General features: G+C 43.2%; 2 protein-coding genes and 1 pseudogene across 3 annotated transcripts in view; all 3 read left to right on the forward strand.

Annotated features, from left to right (window-relative positions):
- The window catches only part of kti12 (KTI12 chromatin associated homolog), a 418,740-nt gene that overhangs the window by 221,690 nt on the left and 181,552 nt on the right, over positions 1 to 15,498 (forward strand). The window lies entirely within an intron of this gene.
- The window catches only part of reln (reelin), a 514,851-nt gene that overhangs the window by 118,151 nt on the left and 381,202 nt on the right, over positions 1 to 15,498 (forward strand). The window lies entirely within an intron of this gene.
- Positions 9,612 to 13,657, forward strand: LOC310732634 (putative nuclease HARBI1; annotated as a pseudogene). Its single transcript has 2 exons — positions 9,612 to 9,623; positions 12,843 to 13,657. The product of its transcript is annotated as a putative nuclease HARBI1 (transcript).

A 15,498-nucleotide genomic window follows, 5' to 3' on the forward strand; every position in this document is an offset into this window, starting at 1 on the left:
GAAGTGCAGGAGAGCATTAGGGAAAAGAGGTTGGCAAAACAGAAGTGGGATCGACAGAGTGATGAGAAAAGTAGGCAGGAGTACAAGGAGATGCGGCAGCAGGTAAAAAGGGATGTGGCGAAAGCAAAGGAAAAGGCATATGAGGAACTGTATAAGAGGTTGGACACTAAGGAAGGAAAAAAAGGATTTATACCGATTGGCCAAGCAGCGGGACCGAGCTGGGAAGGATGTACTGCAAGTTAGAGCAATAAAGGATGGAGAGGGAAATGTGTTGACTAGTGAGGAGAGTGTGTTGAGAAGATGGAGGAAGTATTTTGAGCAGCTGATGAATGAGGAAAATCAGAGAGAGAGAAGGTTGGAGGATGTGGAGTTGGTGAAGCAGGATGTAGATAGGATTAGTAAGGAGGAAGTGAGAGCAGCGATTAAGAGGATGAAGAATGGAAAGTCGGTTGGACCAGATGACATACCGGTAGAAGCGTGGAGATGTTTAGGAGAGATGGCAGTGGAGTTTTTAACCAGATTGTTTAACAGGATTCTGGAAGGGAAGAGGATGCCTGAGGAATGGAGAAGGAGTGTGCTGGTACCGATCTTTAAGCATAAGGGAGATGTGCAGACCTGCAGTAACTACAGGGGAATTAAGTTGATCAGTCACACCATGAAGTTATGGGAAAGAGTAGTGGAAGCCAGGCTGAGAGAAGAGGTGACCATCTGTGAGCAACAGTATGGTTTCATGCCGAGGAAGGAGCTGCATTGTGTATTTGTGCATTTAGAGAAAGCGTACGACAGGGTGCCGAGAGAGGAGTTGTGGTATTGTATGAGGAAGTCAGATGTGTCAGAGAAGTATGTGAGGGTGGTGCAGGACATGTATGAGGACAGTGTGACGGCAGTGAAGTGTGCAGTAGGTACGACAGACTGGTTCAGGGTGAAGGTTGGACTGCATCAAGGATCGGCCCTGAGCCCTTTCCTGTTTGCAGTGGTGATGGACAGGTTGACGGACGAGGTCAGACAGGAGTCTCCCTGGACTATGATGTTTGCAGGTGATATTGTGATTTGTGGTGAGAGTAGAGAGCAGGTTGAGAAGAGCCTGGAGAGGTGGAGAGATGTGCTGGAGAGAAGGGGAATGAAAGTCAGTAGGAGTAAGACAGAGTACATGTGTGTGAATGATAGGGAGGGCAGTGGAGTGATGCGGTTGCAGGGAGAAGAGGTGGAGAAGGTGGAGGAGTTCAGGTACCTGGGGTCAACAGTGCAAAGTAATGGAGAGTGTGTTAGAGAAGTAAAAAAAAGAGTGCAGGCAGGGTGGAGTGGGTGGAGAAGAGTGACAGGGGTGATTTGTGATAGTAGGGTATCTGCAAGAATGAAAGGGAAAGTTTATAGGACTGTGGTGAGACCTGCGATGTTGTATGGATTAAAGACAGTGGCATTGAGTAAAAGACAGGAGGTGGAGCTGGAGGTAGCAGAGCTGAAGATGTTTTCGTTGGGAGTGACGAGGATGGACAAGATTAGAAATTAGTTTATTAGAGGGACAGCACATGTAGGATGTTTTGGTGACAAGGTGAGGGAGGCGAGATTGAGATGGTTTGGACATGTGCAGAAGAGGGACATGAATTATATTGGTAGAAAAATGCTGATGGAGCCACCAGGTAGGAGGAAAAGAGGAAGGCCAAGGAGGAGGTTCATGGATTGGTGAGGGAAGACATGCAGGTAGTTGGTGTGAAAGAGGCAGATGTAGAGGAAAGGGTGGTATGGAGATGGATGATCCGCTGTGGCGACCAATAATGGGAGCAGCCGAAAGAAGAAGAAGAAGAAGAAGTCGTTGTGTTTTCGGGTTTTTGTTAATGTGTTTTGGTGCAACAATTCAGACAAACCCTAAAAGTAAGGTATAGTTTGCAAATGAAACACTTACCGATCATTGGACAAGACAGCGGTCATTCAAGATATACAGGAAGTACAACAGTTCCTTTTCAGGAACTCTAGCTGAGTCGAAACGCTTTGGAAACGCCCCCACATTGTTCAAACTCTGAATCGTGTAAAATCCGGCCAATAAGCAAGTCATGACGTCATCGGCGGGTGACGCCGCACAAATCAGAAAGCTACGTCGCGATGGTAGCGGCATTAGCTTCTGTTGTTCAGGTAAGCGCTTTTTGTGTTTATCTGTGCAACATGGCTAAACAGACAGGCTTTCGCATGTGTGTCCCGCCTCGCCCCCAGGTCATTACCGGAGGTGATACTCATGAGCTGTGCATTGTTTGTTTTTTCGAGAGAGACAATTGTCCATGCTGTAACCGTTTGGCTATTCGCACTCTCCGCTCTCGGAGATCATGCTTCTAGGAGAGTGCTCTCCCTTGCAGCTCTCGATGAGGCGAGGCACCGCCGTAGGTCTCGCAGGCCGACCTAGCAGGTTGGTTCCCTTCCTCCAAGGAGGGAGAGATTTCGGATGCTAGCGAGCCCGCGGGCTCGCGCTGTTTGAGGAGCTCCTGGAGGTAGTGACGTGAGCCATGTCTAAGCTGAAGACAGCTTCGCCGGGTGAGAAGCAGAAGCAGTGTGTTCCCAGCAAGCTGGATTAGCGTTTCCTGCATCCTGTGTCACACCCGCCAGGCCAGGGCCTCCTGTTTTTCCACAACCTGCACAGCGAGGTGTCCAGGTCTTGGGAGACCCCAAATATGGCCTGTTCTTTCTCCCCACAAGGTTCGCTGTACTGTATATTATTGGGTTTAAGAATTGTGGCTATAGTTTGATGACCAGAATCGAGGATATGCTAGCTAGCTATCTCTCCCCAGGTGTGGCGTCACTGAAGGCTCTGGTTTTGCCTACTAGGCCATTGAAAGCCACTTCGGCCTTAGTAAGTAAGGCTAGTAAGTAAGTCCCTGGGCTGTCTCTGAACAATGCGTGTGTTGCAAGCATACCAGGCCTTGCTGCTGCATGAGTTGGACAAGGGTTTTAGCTCTGGGGCTGACGATGTTAAGGAGTTATGCCGTGCAGTGGACTTAACCCTTAGAGCCACCAAGGACACGGCTTAGGCCGTGGATCGATCTATGGCAGCTTTAGTGACCACAGAAAGGTATCTGTGGCTCACCTTATTGGATAAGGGACAGGGCTTTTCTGCTGGATGCCCTGATAGCTACTTCTGGCCTTTTTGGCGACGCGGTGCACGTAGTTGTAGACAGGTTTCAGGAGTCGGCGAAACAGTCGGCGGCTTTTAAGCGGTTCTTCCTCATCGCTCTGTTGGTGGTCCCCAGGCTAGCGTGGCCAGGCAACGCAAAGACCAGAAATGGAGCATTGTGGACGGCCTGTGCCCGGTTTAAAGGAGTCAGCCAACCTGGGGTGGTTGTCTTCTCTAACAAACATGCGGTGGTGAAGTGGCCTGACTATCGAAGTGCCTCGCTTTGAGGGGTTCGGCCTGCACCTTGCGTGGTGCCCGTGCCTTCTCAACTCCACCGGGAGGCCAGGCTGTTAGCTCTGCCTCAGGTTGTGTCGTGGAGCGCAACCTCCCTACAGCAGGTGTTCACCCCCGTCTCCACAACGAGAAATGAGAGATTGCCTCTGAGGAGGCCTCAACGGCTGCAGGGCATCACCCCGGCTGCTCTGAGAAGGTCTGGGGCCAGCCCTGCAGGGTTGGTTCCCCGATCGGATGCTTCGGCACATCTGGACGAGACACCTGTCATTCAGTATATGCAGGAAGTATGAAATGTAAGTATGGATTACATCACTGGATTTCCGGTTTCTCTGAATTGTCGTTGTGTTTGATTTGTTAATGTGTTGCAGATTTGTTTTTTTGTTTTTGGATTTGTTAGTGTTTTCTGATTTGTTAATTGTTTGCACATTACAGCCACCGTACCAAATCATGATTTGGTGATTTAAAGTATTTAAAGTACAAACCCAATTCCAAAAAATTTGGGATACTGTACAAATTGTGAATAAAAAAGGAATGCAGGATTCACAAATCTCATAAACTTATTTTATTTACAATAGAATATAGATAACATATCAAATGTTGTAAGTGAGACAGTGAGACTGTTCTGTGATCAAATGAATCAAAATTTGAAGTTCTTTTTGGAAAACTGGGATCTAAAGAGGATAAGGACAACCCAAGTTTTTATCAGCACTCAGACGCAGTTCAGAAGCCTGCATTTCTGATGGTATAGGGTTGCATGAGTGCCTGTGGCATGGGCAGCTTACACATCTGGAAAGGCACCATCAATGCTGAAAGTTATTTCCAAGTTCTAGAACAACATATGCTCCCATCCAGACGTAGTCTCTTTCAGGGAAGACCATTTTCCAACATGACAATGCCAGACCACATACTGCATCAATTACAACATTCAATTCAATTCAATTCATTTTTTTTTGTATAGCGCTTTTAACAATGAACATTGTCTCAAAGCAGCTTTACACAGATAATGTGGTGATTATAAATGAATATGTTCTTTATGAGTAAGTTTGTCCCTGATGAGCAAGCCGGTGGCGACTGGCGACTGTGGCAAGGAAAAACTCCCCGAGATGGCATAAGGAAGAAACCTTGAGAGGAACCAGACTCAAGAGGGAACCCATCCTCATCTGGGTTACACCGAATGTCCATTTGTGGCGGGTATACAATGTTGCGGGGTGCAGTGATGATGATCAAAAGCAAAGTGTATTTCTGAGTCAGTGTAGGATACTGTTGACATCAACTACAGTCCAATCCAGGCAGGCCTGGATGAAGTGGGAAGATCCACGGGGGGGAGAGGGGCAGGAACAGTGGTCACTGAAGCCTCAGGAGCATGTTTAACTCGACCGAGAGAGAGAGAGAGAGAGAGAGAAGAGGGTGACAGGAAGAGAAGGATATGGATTATTAAGTGTACCTATTGTTGCATGAGAGTTAAAGTCACTGTGCAGTTTGGACTCCGGCAAGACTCGCTATGGCAGCATAACTAAAAGGGAGAACCAGAAGGCAACACAGACATGAGGGATCTCTGGGATAAGAGACGGCCCACCACACCACCATCAACAAACCTGAGTGAACACGTGAATGTGAGGGGACAACAGCGTACAAATATCCCAGTTCACCAAACACTCTATATCAATGTTCCCTCCAGATCTGAGCCTTTACCTGAGAAAAAATCTACTGATTAAAGGCTTGACTGAATAAATATGTTTTCAACCTCGACTTGAACACTGAGACTGTGTCTGAGTCCCGAACACTGGTTGGAAGGCTGTTCCATAACTGCGGGGCTTTATAAGAGAAAGATCTGCCCCCTGCTGTAATCTTCATTATTGGAGTAACCAACAGATAGCCTGCACCTTTTGATCTAATTAGGCGTGGAGGATCATACTGGTACAGAAGTTCACTCAGATACGGTGGTGCGAGACCATTAAGTGCTTTATATGTCAGTAGTAGAATTTTATAATCAATGCGGGATTTGATTGGGAGCCAGTGTAGACTGATTAATACAGGGGTGATGTGGTCATATTTCCTAGATCTAGTGAGGACCCTTGCTGCTGCATTCTGAACTAACTGAAGCTTATTTATGCACCTACTCGCACACCCAGACAGTAAAGCGTTACAGTAGTCTAATCTAGAAGTAATAAAAGCATGAACTAGTTTTTCTGCATCCTGTAACGACATCATATTTCTAATTTTAGCAATATTTCTAAGGTGAAAGAAGGCGATCCTGGTAATATTATTCACGTGAGCCTCAAAGGAAAGACTCGAGTCAATAATCACACCAAGGTCTTTGACAGCCGTACACGCTGAAACAGAAACACCATCCAGAGATGAAAGGTAATCGGAAAGTTTGCTTCTAGCTGCATGTGGTCCTAGTAAAAGTACTTCCGTCTTATCTGAGTTAAGCAGAAGAAAGTTATCGAGCATCCACTGTCTAATGTCCTTTACACATTTTTCAACATTGTTAAGCTGATCTCTCTCATCTGGCTTTGCTGAAATATACAGCTGTGTATCATCAGCATAGCAATGGAATCTAATACCATGTTTATGAATAATTTCTCCAAGAGGCAGCATATATAAAGAGAAAAGCAGAGGGCCTAAGACAGATCCTTGAGGAACACCAAACTTTACCTCAGAGAGTGTGGAGAACTCACCATTAACATCAACAAACTGATGGCGATCAGTCAAATAAGACCTGAGCCAAGAGAGAGCCGTTCCCTTTATTCCAACAACGTTCTCAAGTCTAGCAAGTAGTATAGTGTGATCAATGGTGTCAAAAGCTGCACTAAGGTCGAGCAAAACAAGTAAGGAGACAAAACCCTGATCAGAGGCCAATAACAGGTCATTTACCACCTTAACTACCGTCTCTGTGCTATGATGAGGCCGAAATCCTGACTGTTACATTTCAAAAATATGATTCATAAGTAGGTGTGAGCACAACTGCTGTGCTACAACCTTTTCCAAAATTTTGGCTATGAAGGGGAGATTTGATATTGGTCTGTAGTTGGACAGCTGACATGGGTCAAGGTCAGGTTTCTTAATTAGGGGGTGGATAACTGCCAGTTTGAAGGATTTTGGTACAAAACCAGTGCTAATGGAAGAGTTTATTATTTTTAAAACAGGTTCAATTACCTCTGGAATTATCTGTTTAAAGAAACTTGTAGGCAAGGGATCGAGAATGCAGGTTGATGATTTTGATGAGGAAATTAATGAAATTAAGTAATTCTCGTGAATAGGAGTAAAACTTTGTAATTGATTGTCTGTTATAATTACACTGCTGTCTACAGGGTTACTTGTAAAATAATTTGGATTTATATTAACCGTCTGGATTTTTTGCCTGATGTTTTCAATTTTATTATTAAAAAAGTTCATGAAATCATTAGTACCTAATGATGGTGTGCATGTGAGTGCAGTGCTTTTATTCCCTGTTAATTTTGCTACCGTGCTGAATAAAAATCTAGGATTATGCTTGTTATTTTCTATGAGGGTGGAGAAATATGCTGATCTAGCAGCACTAAGAGATTTTCTATAAATTAGGAGGCTCTCCTTCCATGCTATTTGAAATACTGTTAATTTTGTTTGACGCCATTTCCGTTCTAATTTTCGAGTGGTCTGTTTTAAGGTGCGTGTATGATCATTATACCACTGTGCTAATTTTTTTTCCCTGATCATTTTGGTCTTAAGGGGAGCTACATCATCTAGGGTATAACGTAATGTTGATTCTAGGTGTTCAGTGGCCCAGTCGAGCTCTGCAGGGTCAGACGGAGATCTATCTAATATCGTAATTTCTGGAAGATTGTTAATAAAACGCGCTGCTGTAGCTGACGTGAAAGTACGCTTAACACGATAACGTGGTGAAGTAGTAATGCAATGACTGAGGCAAATTTTAAAAGAGATGAGATAATGGTCTGAAATAGCTTCAGACTGTGGAATTATGACTACGTTTTTTATTTTTAATCTAAATGTTAACAACAAATCGAGAGTGTGTCCACCACTATGAGTGGGTCCTATAACATTCTGATTAATTCCTGAATGTGGTGTCCAGCGTGCCAAAGAGGTAACGTGTTGGTGAAATGTCCAGTGGGGTATTCACAATCTTAACAGTTAGATCATGTACCGCCTTCCAGAAATGTTTTAATTTCCTGCATTCCCAAAAAACATGCATAATTGACCCTTTACACGTTTTACAACGATGACATCTGGGGGATGAATTAGGGAACATTTTACTTAAGCAGAGCGGAGTAAGGTACATCCTGTGCATGAATTTATAATTTTGTTTGATTATTTTATTACAGGACAGTGAAGAAAAAACATTGATATATTGTGTCCCACTGATCTTCATCAAATGCACGCCCCATATCGTTCTGCCATATATTCCTAAGTGAGGTCAAGGAAGAGCTGCAATGTTCCAACAAAACACTATAAATTTCAGAGATTTTCCCTTTTAATGATGTTGATTTTACCAAAATCTCCTCAAGATTTGTTAGCCCCGAAGACAGGCGTTTTTCTCCTTTTAGGGTGTTTATTAGATGGCGAATTTGTAAGTATTTATAGAAGTCCTGTTTCGGAATTTCATATTCTGATCTTAAAACAGCAAAGGACTTGAGTGTATCCCCGTCAAACAATTGTTGGAATTGGTGTACACCATTTCCTCTCCACTTTGCAAACAAGGAACCACCAATAAATGGTGGCAGATCTGGGTTTGAGGATAAGGAGATGGAGGGCCTGGAGATTTTGCCAAAATTCCCGCAGAACTTTTTTATATTTTGCCAAACTTGAAGAGTATTGTAAACTACATATGTTTTTGTTATTTGATGTATTGCATTTATGTTGTTAATGAATGGTAGCAAGTTTATAGAAATAGGAGTACAAAGTTCCTCTTCTATGTCTATCCAATGTGCATTATTACGTCTTTGCACCCAGCTAATCAGGCCCTTTGTCTGGGCGGCCCAATAGTACATCTGCAAGTCTGGTAGTGCCAGTCCCCCCTTTTCTCTAGATTTTGTTAAAGTTGTAAAAGCTATTCTTGGTACAGATTTTTTCAGCCCGATGGCGAGCCTGTCTCCTGCACATAAGTTAATGCACTCACCCCTCTCCATGTATAAAAACCATTCAATTCAATTCAAACCTGGACATATGTGGGCTATTTGGCAGAGATTTTGCGATGGAATTCTTCAGCCTCTTGTGGGGAGGAAAACAACTGTATTTTCCCGTTGTGTAGCACTCTTAGCCTGCACGGTTGGAGGTGAAATCCTCAGAAGGTCCCCATGTCAACAAACAGCTTTTTTACAGCGTTGAATTCCCGTCTTCGTCGGATCGTCTCCGCTGAGAAATCCTGGACGAATGCGAGTTTGGATCCGTCGTGTGTAATGTCCCGTTGTCTTGTAGAGCGTAGGGGCGAATTCTTTATCTTGATAGTTGAGAAAGCGTAGGAGGACGGCTCGGTTCTGATTGGGAACTGCTGCGGCCGGGATACGGTGGACTTTTTCCAGTATGAATACTCTGCCAGGTTCGTTGTCCAGCCACCGGGGTAGCATATCAGTTATAAAGTCTAAAAGAGGACGCTTACCCTCAGCTCCCTCCTTAAGACCAAACAGCCGGATATTTTTCCTCCTCCCGCGGTTTTCCAGGCCCTCGGTCTTTTCCTCCAGGTATGCGAGCCGCTTTGTTGCTTTAGCCAAAGCCCTCTCGGCCTTGTCCAACGCGTCCTCTGTAGCGGCTATGCGGGTTCAGCCTCCTCGATTCGCTGTTCATTCGCTATTACATCTCGTTTGATTTCACCTAAACTGCTTTCCATCACCGAGACAGAATTCGTCAGCTCCCCCAGTTGGTTGTTTATTCCGTCCAGCTTCGAGCTGAACTCGGAGCGGAGTGATTTAAGCTCAGTTAGTACGTCGGCTACACTAGCCATGTTATTAGCTTCGACACGATACCAAACATGTGGAGGTAAAAATGCATACATTCCTAAAATGTAATTATTACATTATGCAAGTATAGTAGCTTGAATTCCGGGAACATCTAAGTCACCTTTCCATGACCCGGCCATCTCCCCAGGAGGGGAAGAGTGTGTTCAAGGATGGGTGAGTGGGCAGCTGAACAGATGTCTTTTTCTCCTCGGATAAAAGAGATAATCTCATCAGATTAGAAAGTTTATTGTTTTGTTGCATAGCAGTTGTCGGGGTCTAGCCTTATGAAGTTGCATGTAAGTTCTCAAGGTCTGGGATCAACAAGGGATCCTGACCATCCTTACAGTCTCAGTCTTTGAGGAAAGTTTGCTCAGAGGGACAATCTGCTCTGGACTGAGGTCATCTCAGAACCCGAAAAGTTTCATCTAATTGTTTTCAGGAAAATACGAGATCTAGTACTTTGTCATTCTTGATGACCAGAGAGCTTTAATTAGATGATAATACAGTGACCATCACATTCAGCCCCTGGGTAAAAGATGTAATATATTCATAATGGCCTTCAGCGCCACGCCCGTGCTACCAATATCCCATTGTATTCAGCTTAATGTTTAACAATGCATAAAATGAAAAGGGACAACAGTGAAAATGACAAAAAATCATTGTAAATGTCTAAGCCTCAACCATCAGTTTTAGATCATGGCTTATCAATGGAAAACATAACAAATGTATTTGCTGAATTTGTGTAAGCAGTACACACAAACAACATGCATAAAATTGCAGCGATTTCACAATTATTTAAAAAAAAGAGTCAAAAACGCATTCACTGCAGCAAATTCTGGTTTATTAGGAAAGATAAGGCTCCACTGAACAACATGCCATAAAGGATTTTTGCTCCAACCAAACAATAGTGTAGTAATTTAGGGTATTCTTTTGTTTGCATCACAGTACTTCAATTGTTGTATTGTTTGTATATGTTTCACAGTGACGCATGAATACCATTTTACTAAAGCAAGAAACCCAGTTAAGACAACTCCAAACCTCTACACAACAACCTCAACTGTGCACCTACATCATCTGGAGAAGTTCAGAGTCAATATTTGTCTAACAACAAACCCTTTTCCGGGCTGAGACAAACTAGCTAGTTATGGGGTTGGCCGACCTCCTCACGATGTCTAGCTTTTCTTCAAAATGTATTTTTGAGTATGTCCTAACCCAAATCAATTTATTGCTCGCTGGCCCTGTGAGGCGATTATGAAATCTGATTGGTTTAAGAAACAGATCTGTTGGTAATATTCTTAATGGTCAAAGAGCCAGCAGTACAGACTTTGCAGGTCCTGGGCATCTTAGATTGACATGGCAGCACATAGAGGCTGATATGTGATTAGACAAAAAAAAAATCTAACATCCACATACACGTACTGGAAGCAGTGCCGCCAAGAGAACCGCTACGAAATGAAGAGAATAAACAGTTGGGAATAAATTTATACAATTTCATGGAACAAATATTAGAATTTAGGTTGTAAATATAGGACAGTGCTTCTGAAAGTGTTTAGGCCAGCAGAGAAGGTTAGCTGACCTCCCACCACTGCTTGAACTGCTTTCTCCGAGGTCACCTGCATAGGCGCTATTTTAATACTGTAGCTTTTTTTTGTAGCTTTTCATTAAGTCCTGTAAGACAAGGTATCGCAGGGGGTGTTTTGCAATAAAATTTATCCACATTCTGTCTTTTGAATTATTATTAAATATACACCGAAGCTTTAAGGTCGCTTGTGAAATTTTTTTTACGATACCTTGTTTTTTCAGAAACAGATTCAAAAGCCTTCACCAACTCTATCCATGTCATTATACCTCGATAAAGCCTGCATATCATACAGGTCCGTTAAAGATTTATTTAAGGGACACGGGTCGAAAAAACTAGAAAGATTTAGATATGTGACTCTCCGGTTTGATCGCCTGTTTTCTCCAGAAATGCATAGTTTTCTTCACATTTTTTCAACCACAAGCATATAAAAAAAAAAAAAAAAAGTTTTCTTCATCACTCTACCCTGCCTGCAATCTTTTCTTCACTTCTACTGCACACGTCACTGCTGTCACACTGTCCTCATACATGTTCTGCACCACCCTCAAATACTCCTGACACACCAGACTTCCTCATAAAATACCACAACTCCTCTTTACACCCTGTTGTACGCTTTCTCTAAATCCACAAACACACAATGCAACTCCTTCTGACCTTCTCTATACTTCATCAACATTCTCAAAGCAAATAATGCATCTGTAGTGCTCTTCCTCGGCATGAAACCATACTGTTGCTCACAGATAATCACCTCTTCTCTTCTTTAACTTTATGGTGTGACTGATCAATTTGTTGAACAACCGGGGTAAAAATTCCACTGCCATGTCCTAAACATGCAAAGTAAATATTAAAGTAACCCTAACCCTAACCCAAAGTATAAAAACTATATAAAATATATTGAAAACGTGTTAAAAAAAATTAAATGGCTAAATGTCCAATAGTTAACAAAATAAAGAATGTTCAGGGTTCTTTTCATCTGAGGAGGGCTGACCAGCATTTCCAAGCTCTGCTTTTAGGAGGCAGATCTGAAGTTTTGCTTTGGTTTGCTGCAGTTTGGTCAGCTTGATTTGTTCCTCTGCCAGGAGTATCTGTGCGTCTGCTCTTTCAGTCTCTCGTTTTAGAAGTCATTTATAGGCATCATCATTATTATTCGGTAAAAGGACGCTTCAAGCCTTTTTTCTGAGCTCCTGTGACTGCTGGCTCTACCAGTGAGGATCCAGGTTGTATTTCAATAATAGGGCTGAGATCCAGAATTAATGTTTCCTCTGCATTGGGAGGAACTGGCTCACCATCCCCTACAACACCTTGAATCCCGTGCAGAGCTTTAGAGTTCTCACCTCCAATAATGTCCAGAACCACATCTGTATATTCACCTTTCTTAAAGGGTTTGTTGCCAGTTTTGGTGTTTTTTGCTCCAGCAAGGTCCTTTGTTGTTCTGGCCCTCAGATTCTTCCATCTAAATTTCACTTGCTCCAAGGTCCTCTTCTGGCAAGACCCCATTTCATTCACATTCTGGGTGATTTCAACCCAAATGTCTTTCTTGCATTTGTTAGTCACCATTCCACTCACAACAGAGCTTCCTACTATTGAGGCATAATGGCACTTAACACCCTCCAGCAGTGCATGGGTTTCTGCAACAGTGAAATTAGGTCCTTTTGAGTCCATGGTGCCACCTCATCTGTTGCAGTGAACATAGAATTTATAGGCCTTTGGCATGATTGATTTAATTGAACACAAGCCACAGCATGTCAGCCAATTGGTGTGTGGGTATTTGACAGCCATCTTATATTCAGCCTGTCTCAGAGGACTTAGAGAGAGACACTGAAATGGCAAGTATTGTTCATCGCTACCACCGTTTTGGTGGAAGAGGATACCGCCAAAGGCTGTATGTTGAGCATGCACAACCACTGGAGCAATACACCACTGAAGAACTTTGTAGTACATTGCAGACCTTGTCAGGCCAAAACTTCAACAGAGAACCCGAAGGAGTCACAGTCTGTCTGTGGATAACAGGTCCTCATTGGTCTGCACTTCTATGCATCTGGGACTTTCTACCAAGTAGTTGGTGACAATATAGGAGTGGACAAATCAACTGTGAGTGATGTAGTGAAAAATTGCATTGGCCAGCCTGGTCAATCAGTTTGTTTCACTTCCAAAGGATGTCCAGATTGCCCAGACCAAGCACAAGTTTTTTCTTTTGGGGAACATGCCCAATACTATTGGGGTTATTGACTGCACTCATGTGCATATCCAAGCACCCTTTATGAGAGGGATTGGGAGTACATCAATCAAAAGGGGAGGCGCAGCATCAACATTCAACTTGTGGGTGGTGCTGACCTCATCATCGCAAACTGTGTCGTGAAGTGGCCTGGGTCTGTTCTGAGAGAGAGTGCTTTATACAGAGAGCTCCAAACCAACCGACCAGATGGCATAATATAAGAAGACAGTGCCTATCCACTCCTACCATGGCCGATGACTCCTTTTCTTGCAGCAACCACACCTGCACAGGCACGCTTCAACACTGCTCATTGCAAAACAAGATGTGCAATTGAGCGTTTAAATGGAGTTCTGAAGAGACGCTTTGCATGCCTTAACTACTTGCGAGTGAAACCACAGGGAGCATGCAACATAATAATAGCGTGTATCGTCCTGCACAACATCGCTACCAGGCGCAATGTCCCTTTCTGTGATGATGTTTATGATGCACCTGAGCCTGTTGAAGAACCAGACCAACCTGTCATTCTGTCAGAATGAGGGACTGACTGGACATATAGTAAGGGGTGCAATTGTTATTTTTGACAGGCTCATCTCTGATGATTGTTTCTTTGAAATTAATATACGGTGATAAATGACAAAAAAAATGGAATATATTATTTTTGTTAAACTGAATAGCTTAATTGGTTGCTTATGTCTACTATATCTACTTTATCACTGTTACAACGGTTACACGAGTCAAGTGCAAAATATAAATAAAAGTATATACACTAAATGATACAAATGTATTGTTTGACCAATTTTAAGGTTTTACTACATGTTCCTCCTGGAATTCACCTTGAAATCCTACCCCCTGTTGGGATCAAGATAATCCTGTTTTTTTTTTTATTTTTTATCAAAGTTATTCAGATCCTACTGACAAGTTTTGAACAACACAAACTGAAGGTTTGATCCAGATAAAAACTAGGATTGGATTCCGTGATCTAATCTGATTTCAGATTCCTTCTTTCCCTTCCGATAACCAAAATCGATCAGTTTACCTTTGAACAACTGGCCCCAGAGGTCACACCAAGTACCTTTCTAGCTGTATCCATTATCACTTCTGTAGGAGTTCCTCCAGCTCCTCTTGACCACCACAGCCCCTGTTGGACCTCTTCCATGAACCTTACACTAGAGTCTTCCTCCAGTTTCTACCATCTTGTTCTCCTTTCAGTCCTTACTTTTTCTGTGGTGATTAAAAGTGAATATGTTTTTCATAAGTAAGTTTGTCCCTGATGAGCAAGCCGGTGGCAACTGTGGCAAGGAAAAACTCCCCGAGATAGCATAAGGAAGAGACCTTGAGAGAAACCAGACTCAAGAGGGAACCTATCCTCATCTGGGTTGCACCGAATGTCCATTTATAGCAGATATACGATGTTGCGGGGTACAGTGAAGATGATCAGAAGCGAAAAGAAGTCCTGAGTAAATGTAGCAGACTGTTGACATTAGCTACAGTCTAATCCATCCTCAAAGCACCCGTTCTCACTCCGGAATTTCATGGAACCACCCAAGGTGTTGAGAAACTGTCCCAAGCTGCACAGAGTGGCCTCCAATTGAAGAGAACACTATCCAGAGGCTGGCCTGGACGAAGTGAGAAGATCCACGAAGGGGGGAGCGGCAGGAACAGTGGTCACTGGAACCTCAGGAGCATATTTAACTCGACCGAGAGAGAGAGAGAGAGAGAGAGAGAGAGAGAGAGAGAGAGGAAGGGTGACAGGAGGAGAAGGATATGGATTATTGTGTCTTTATTGTTATATGAAAGTAAATGTCACTGTGCAGTTTGGACTCCAGCAAGACTCGCTATTGCAGCATAGCTAAAAGGGAGAACCAGAAGGTAACACAGACATGAGGGATCTTTTGGATAAGAGACGACCCACCACACCACTGTCAACGAACCTGAGTGAACGTGTGAAAATGAGGGGACGACAGCATACAAATATCCCAGTTCACCAAACACTCTATATCCATATTCCCTCCAGATCTGCTCCTTTACCTAAAAAAAGAAAATCTACTGATAAAAGGCTTGACTAAATAAATACGTTTTCAACTTCGACTTGAACACTGAGACTGTGTCCGAGTCCTGAACACTGATTGTAAGGTTGTTCCATAACTGTGGGGCTTTATAAAAGAAAAATCTGCCCCCTGCTGTTTTTATTATTTGAGGTACCAACAAATAGCCTGCACCTTTTGATCTAAGTAGGCATGAAGGATCATACTGGTACAGAAGTTTATTCGGATACTGCGGTGCGAGACCGTTAAGTGCTTTATACGTCAGTAGTAGTATTTTATAATCAATGCGAGATTTAATTGGGAGCCAGTGTAGACTGATTAAAACAGGGGTG

Source organism: Silurus aristotelis (assembly GCF_946808225.1).
Source record: "Silurus aristotelis genome assembly, chromosome: 10".
Lineage (NCBI taxonomy): Eukaryota > Metazoa > Chordata > Actinopteri > Siluriformes > Siluridae > Silurus > Silurus aristotelis.